Raw genomic sequence first — 8,315 nt, 5'->3', positions numbered from 1 at the left:
CTATGATCTCTTGTGATTTTTCCAACAAATTAAAGATTCCATGTCGGAGAATTTCTGTTTTTTATTAGCAAAATATTGAGTTATATGACTTTTCTTGTTTGCACGACATAAAAAAATTTGCACCGCATAAAAAATGTTGAAAAAAAGCGAAGAAAATAGTAATCGATGGTACTTCCTCTCGTTAAACAGCGTACAAATTTTTCTGTCGTGCACTGCATTTTTATCCTTGCGGTAATAAAAAAGCAAAAGATGATGGAAATGCGTACTTTCATTTTGCATATCTGATGCGATGATAAAAACGTACTTTGTACGATTAGAAAGCACTGCAAGGTAGGAAGTTACGTCCGAAATGTCAGCTGTCAAGATATACCACGATTTTGCGATTTTAAATAAGGTTAGTAATAAAAAATGGAAGCAATGTCATTTCTACACGAAAAACGAAATGACTTTCCGAACGACCCAATAGAAAGCAATTGGAATTGCACGGATTTGGAAAAATAATCAAAATGTCAGTGCACGGTTGAAATTCGAAATAGCAGCCTCTCAGGGCTCCGGGATTTTCAGTATCAGAACCGGTTAATGGTTGGAACCCACCCAAAAATTCTATTCTCATTTTTCCACGCGACACCGCGAGCTTCGTTATTTCCAGAAACTTTTCCTGCTCAGCTCTCCCATTGTAGTCTACCCGTGGCATTATGGGTCATTATGGCACGTAGAACCCCGCTAGTAGCTTCCATTGGCGGATTCCTAGGAAAACGCCAGGAATTTTTGCATTCTGGCTCTCTGGTATTTTGGAATAGTCACCTGAAAATGGATCGCGAAAGTGTAAGAACCCTTCGCACTGTATGTAGACGCAGTAGAAGTACTTTACGCGGGGTCGGACATCATTTCGTCGATCCTTGAAGAAATCCGATTGAGCTCGGTGACCGCGTATCCGCGTGCAAAATAAAACTTTGTTTCCTCTGGTGATTTTGAAAAATTGGTTGTCCACCGTAAAAAAATCCCTCATCGATCTCCCAGTGTCCGAACTTTCATTGAACGAAAAAAATAAATGGCGTGAACGACTGTCGCCGAAAAAAAGAAGAAAAATATAGCCGAAAAATTTGGAAAAGCGCGTATGGCCCGTTTTCTCGTTCAGATGGAACCGGCAATTGCGTGCGGTGTCGAGCGAGTGAAAACGCGGAAATCTCGCAGGATTGCGGAAATTATGCCGAATTTCCCATGGTTTCGCGCGACGGGGCGCGGCGGCCGCGGGTTCGTTGATGGTATTTTCGATCGAGCCGCGAGATTGCATTCGAACCGGTGTGATCAAACGGGCAGACGAGCGACGATATTACCGGGAAGCTGGTCGGCCGAAATGAATTTTTCCCGGGTCCCGTATCGCCGCTAATGAATATCGAAGCGACAACCGTCGCGTCGTTCGCGCGTCACAAGCCACTCTACGAAGCCGAAGAAATATAGGAAACCACGCGCGCGTGCGATTTTCCCATCCGCGGCACACCAATATTGAATAATTTACCCGGAAAATTCACGGCCGAATGTAAACACGGCGAGCGCTGATGGGGAAATCTCGCTCAGACCCGTTTAATCCCGATTTTCTGTCGTGACCTCTCGTTTTTCATCCCGCGCGTTAACAGAAGAATCTCCGTTGTTTAACAATTCCAAAGAAATATTGCGATATTTATTCGATAAAATACAAAATTGCGGAGGAATCATCGTAGGTCCTCGAAGCATCCTCGGGGTCCTTTGAAACCAAAGATAGATCTTTGAAGGGACTCCGAGCTCTTCAAAGCCAAAAAGAAGTTCTTGAGGCATCTTCAAAGTCTCTTGAAACCGAAGACACTCGAAGGGTTTCCAAAGGTCTGTAAATGCAAAGATAAATTCCTGAAGGGACTGCGAGCTTCCTGAAGTAAAAGAGTGATCTTTGAAGGGTTCTGAATTCGCTTGACGTTTGAAATAGACTCTGAATTCTCTTCAAGTTCTCCCATGGATCCACGAAGGGTCACTGAATCAGTCTTTTTATCGAATGCGATCTTGTTATTTTTAAATGGAAGTAGAAACTAGTCAGTTTTAATTAGGGTCGCTTAATAACCATAGCAGTTGAAGAAGCGACGTAAAAAAATCAAACAAAATTAGGGATGGGATCAAGTACCTCGCAAACAGGTTCGAACTTTAATTTATTGAATTCGAACTCTCTATAAGTACCTCGGAAACCAGAAATAGTAATCGAAACCCATGAAATTAAACTATATAATATTAAAACTAGTTTTAATATTCAGTAGTTAATTAATTATTGGAAAGTATGTAATACACCCCTGCTTTTATCTTCGAAAATATTTTTTGGAAGACCTCGGAGGAGTGTGAAGCACAATAAAACTTTATTTATATTGCGAAGAATTTTGTATCGTCATTCCACACAGATACTCTTCAGCAGTGTTGCGTGCTTGTTGACGTGTCCTTGCGCGCCGACGCAGTTCAATGAATCACTTGTATTTTCATTCGGAAGATTGCGCGTCGACTGTTTACGTGCAGTTGCTCAAGTTCCCATCAGCCAGGGTCGTCGACTGGCTTCGCGGAAATTTCGATATAAATTCCCCTTTGACGGTGTCGAGCGTGAACGTTCGAATCGTCGAAAAAACCGGCGAGTAGTATTTCATACATATATTCATATACCGGTACGTCAGACATTGAAACGCAATCCGGGAATCCTCGGGTTTCCAGTTACGAGAGACTGTTTCGGTCTCGACCGAATCGCGGTGCTGGATCGAGCCTCTATTTACCGATGCTCTTTTTATTCCTATCGGGGGTTGCGAAATACAATAACGAATAGCGGTATGGAGTGTCAAAAATTGAACAAAAATTTTCAACAATAACCTCAAACCTTCCAGATTAGTATAAAAAAGGAAGTTTAACCAATTGGGCCGCGTATTAACACTTTACCTACCGGAAGCCTATTAATAGGATTTTTAATAATTGTGCTGTACAAAAAGGAAGCATAGAAATTTTCTTTTACAATGTAAAAATTGCAATCTTAAATGAAACTGTTAGATAACGTTATTGAGGGTGACTTGTTAGTTCACACTGAAAATTGCTGTTGCTATCGAAGGTTCCATTAAATTAATTAATTGGTTAATTGATTGCTAAGCAAAGCATCTGCCTAGAGTGATAGAATCTCGGGGGTGGGGGTGAATAGGGGATGCGAGACAGCCCCTGTCTTGGCGTAATGAATATTATGGTTGCCGGGAAGTGGAAATAGAATTTCAGTGATTTTGCAACGGAGAGACACGTGAAATTGCAGGAGGTGAGGGGGTTGCAGATGTTGTGGAGGGGGTTGAAAGGGATGTTTCGATGGGATCGTGACAGGCGAGCGTCAGTTTCTCGACACGAGGCTCCTCGTGGATCATAATCGTCGGGGAAAGGGGGAGGGGAATAGAGTGGAAAAAGAGCGGGGAAACAAGAGAGAAAGAAATAGGGGATGAGAGAGGGTGAGAATCGAGGACAGACGTATCGATCTCGTTCGACCCTCCCTTCGACCGTAAAACCCGCTGCGGAGAGAGTTACGATTCCGCACAGCCACACATGTACATGTTCTACACGGAAACACATACACACAGGCACTGGTATATCATTCGTGCACACGTACACAAACGTCCATTGACATGCATCCATACGCAGCATCGTGAAACCATACATCTCTCTCTCTCATTCTCTTTTTCCTTCTCTCTCTTGCTTTCTTTCTTCTTTATTCCTGTTTCTCTCTCACTGTCAATATATATATATATAAGCATATATATTGTATATGAGGATCTATAAATATATTATATAAATACACATGTACTACATCCCTACATACACACACACAGACAGGCTCATGTACACACGATGTTCCGAACAATTGAGCAATACGATTTGTATTACCGTGTATAACGTAATGTATTCGATTCTGCACATGTCGTACGTACTTTGGATGTAGCGAAGGATTTTTCACGACTGATATGAGATTAAAGAATAAAAATAGCTTTTCTATTAACCCGGGCTTTTCTTGTTCGTCCACCCTTTCCCCTCTCCACGAGTTCCCTCCATTCGACTTTCAGGAGCATGAAGAAGTTGCTGCAGCTGACTCGAACATTTTACGTTCTTATGGTTTTTGAAGAAGTATTTCCAATCGCGCAGCTTAAAATCAATCTTCAAGTGACATTTAATTATTTTCAATGAAACCGGGTAAGTCTGCTCAGGAATCTAGATAGAAAATGAAAGATAGAGATCAAGAAGCAGTCTGTAGGTAAGTGTTCAATTTTTCATTCTCTAAAAAAGAATATCTTCTTGGTGGATTTAAAAAAATTCAAAACTCTCGGCACTTGGAACGTGCAAAAGCGTCCTAAAAACCCGAGGAAACATAAACTTTAATAGTATCATGGTGCACAGCTTTCTTTTAACTCGCCGGAGACAACTTGCGAAGCTCGCTAAATTTCATTTAAGGCCGATAGCTTTAGATTCCGTTATAAAAATGCATGCTTGCAGTTATTAAACAGGCTGTTATCGCGGGACAGTTTCCATTTCCACCGTGGCTCGCTTAAAAATCCGAAACTGCGCGTTACAGCGTTATTGCACAAGGGCTCCTTTGCATAGTCGGTCGTTGCACCGCCTGCAGCAACGCGCAGTTTTTCCTTAGCCGGTTGCTCCTTTCGCTCTTTCGAACACCTGAGAACGAGAGGAGCCTGGACACGCATACAGACACACATATACATATATATGCACAGCGTTTTCTCAGGGATTCCTTTTTAGGTTTCTCCAAGGAGGAAGCTGGAGGAAGGTCCGGCGTTAATTTTTACTACTCGGCCGACGAGTTCAAAGCGTTGCTTACGCTTCGCGCGTTAATTACAACGGCCAGATAGCGGATTCGCCGGGGGATTTCATTTTTACAGCGAAGCCGGATATAAGGAGCTCTTAACGCGGCAGGATTAAATATGCTGCTTTCGGATCGCGAAATAATACTCGCAGGTGTGCCGTCCACAGTCCCGACTAAAGGAACCTGTTCTTTAAATGTTCAAAGTTGCTTAATCTTGAGAGATTACCCTCACAAACGGAACACGGCGTTTTCCGTTGCGAAACTGTACAGTGGTCTATTTGGCGAGAAATAGTGGAAAAAACTATTTTAGCGTTCTTTATAGGCTCAAGGTTACAATATTATATATCGCTGGATTCGTCTTATGATCAGCTACAACATTATGAAATCCAAAATACATTTTAGCATTTAAAAAATCAAATTCACCTCAATTTCTTGTAAAAAAAAATTTTTTCCAGCTTTCATATATTGAAATTTGTAGACATCTGAATACTGTTCCTCTTTTGTTCGAAACATTTCTTCCTCAGATTATCGAGAATCCATGAAAAAGCGTGGCGATAGTGGAATATTTCAACTGTCTCTTTTAAACCTTGTAAGTTGAAAAATATTTAAGGAGAAGATATTTTATTGTAGAGTTTTGGAAAGCTCTCAAAACATGTTACAAGAATATGCAATGGAAAATAGGGAGTTCTATTTAAGAAATTGAAAATGACCTTCACGTGATTTTCAAACGACAAGGTCAAATCAATGACACCATATCATTTCTACAAGCGTAGCTTCTTCACTGTTTAATTGTATGAATCAATACAAAATAATTTCAAACCTGTAACACAGGAAGAATATTTTAATTAATTTTACACTTTCCATTATTCGTATGGTATGTAATTGTACCGGAAATTAATTTGCACGATTGTAGGCACAGAACTTAATTGAATGGCGAGGCCACAAAATCGCCGTTGCTGGTTCCATAAATGCTGTTTTGATCGACAAGAATTCGAGCTGCGTTAGTCGATAGCAAACTTTTGGAAAATTGTCCCATGCATTTCTGAGAACCCCGGAAAATTGACTCTTGCATTCCTAAGGCTCGACGACTATTATGGCCGTTGCATGCCTGAAGACTTTGGAAAATTGGCCCTTTCCAATCCTAGGTGCCATTCGAATACTAAATCTTTGCGTTCCTGGGACCTTTGGGAAATTGGCGCATAGATTCCTACAGTTTTTTCTTTACAATAGCAAAGTGTTTGGGAAAATGCATTTTTCAGACCTTTGGAATTGGCCCTTTACAGTCTTTGAATGAATTCCATGAATATTCCATCCCATGGAAAAATTGACCCTTGGATTTCTAGCATCGTCGGAAAATTGCCCTTTAAATCCCTAGGATCTTCAAGAAATTGGTTGCCTGAAAGGTTCTGGGAAAATGAATTTTTCGAAACCTGCGATCCTGGAAAAATTCGAACTCTCTTTAAATTGGTCCTTTGCAATCGTTAAACTTGTTAAAGTAGCATCTTGAGCTTTAGAGCCCTTGGAAAAATTTGCCTTTCGAAAATTGGTTCCTGTATCTCCATTGGTCCATGGAAAATTTAAACCTCTGGATCCCCAGAATCCTTGGAAAAAGGCCTTCAGTCTTTGAACTTCTAGGACCTGTGGGAAATTGATTTCTTGTATTTTTTAAGTCCTTGGAAATTTGATTCCTTGTATATTTCAAGTCCTTGCGCTCTTAGAGTTCTTTGCAGACGAGTTACACTCGCAGTACACTGTACCAGAAATGATTAAATATGAAACTCGACGGAACGCATCGGAAATTGGACAGTTTATGACGAGGAAAAATAGGTTCGCGTTTCAGGTCGCTGTTGCGAAGGTACACGTCGTAACCAAGCAAAAGGACTCTATTAGACGACGAAACAGGAAACGGAATTCCAGCGACTGTACCTGAGGAAGAGAACCTGGCGGAGAAAGGACATTCCAAGCGCGGATATTAAATCGTCGCACGGAATCATAAGCAGGAAATGAACGGTAACTCCGGCGATATTTATTTCGTCTGTGTCCACCCATGTGATCCTTGTTTATGGGACTTTCTGAGACACGGTCGTCGTTAATTTTCAGTCGACCGTTCGCTTGTTACGTTTCCACTCTCCCGGAGTTTTTTCAGGAAAATATTTAATTTCACAGTACGTTAAGCCTCGTTCCCGATTAGCAGTCCCGAAAGCACTAATCGAAATGTAGTCGATAAATCGACGAATGTGCCCGGAAAATAATAGCCGGCCGTTTTGCTCGAGACACGCGAGTTTAGGGTAGATTTGCGACCAGAAAACGATCGTAAACGCACAGCGTAAAATTAAATGAAGTTTCAGTCGACATTTCGTTGGCGTAAAATGTATTTACGAAATACAAATCTCTAAATCTTGCCATTCTTGCGACTGTGTCACGTTGAGCAGTTCGTTTTAACCAAGAGGAAACAATTCTGCCGGACAGTGAGTCCACCTGTTCGCGTATCTTCCTTTTACACCATGGTGGATCGCGTTCGCGTCGCGTGAAATTCACCGTGAAAATAATTGGCTGGCTCGCACACGATTCTGCATGCGAGTCGGGGATCGAGGATTGATAAAATCGCGGTGATAAAAGTCCCATAGGGGTGTGGGAGCTCGTCGATGGGCCACGCGTTTCGAGACGGCCAAACAATCACTGGGAAGTGGCTCTACGACCGTGGAATCCTTCGAAAGGATGAAAACGATGATCCTGAAATAGTGGCGCTGCGAGTCCCCTTCAATTTCCATTTTTCCTCGGTCCTCAAGGATTCGACTCGCGGACAACTTCGGGAACTCTCCTGACACCAAATAAGGAAATCAGAATTGGTAATTCAATTGCCTTTGCAAAACGCGATTTTCGTAAACCAACAAAATTGTATTAATTTCTTCGGAGTTGTTTATAAATGTATCGTCTGTTTCCCCAGGCTATCTATCCGCGTAAAGTGAATGCAGCGTGAGAAATGTGTTGCGGCGACGTGCTAGAGTTGAGTTTCGCTAGGATATAACGCGAAAGATTGTAGAACGGCTCCTTTCCGCTAGACTGGTCTGCCCGGAGCAGCTCGAGTTTATCATATAAACGTTGCGAACACGCATTCTTACTTATTCCATTAATTCCCGAACGGCGAGCGTCTAACGGCGACGCGGCAAGTCGTCGCCGAATTATTTATGTGTACAGTGCAACGATTGTGCAGTTGCAGCGTTTAAAAATCCGCAGGAGCTTGCGAAACGAGGACGTGCTGCAATAGGGGTTCGTTTGATGTCGGTTTCAATTTACTGGGACCACTGGCAAAGCGAATTTTATTTAATTTTGGCTGCTTAGAACTTTTCTAGGCGGCAAAAACGTTGTACACGCGAACTGCTCGAACCTTTTTGAACTTGTTTGAACCAGCCCGAACCTGTCTGATCCGAGTTCATTCTAATTAGAATTGAATTATCGTAAATGA

Source organism: Lasioglossum baleicum, chromosome 9 (assembly GCF_051020765.1).
Source record: "Lasioglossum baleicum chromosome 9, iyLasBale1, whole genome shotgun sequence".
NCBI lineage: Eukaryota > Metazoa > Arthropoda > Insecta > Hymenoptera > Halictidae > Lasioglossum > Lasioglossum baleicum.
This window is presented reverse-complemented; position numbering follows the sequence as displayed.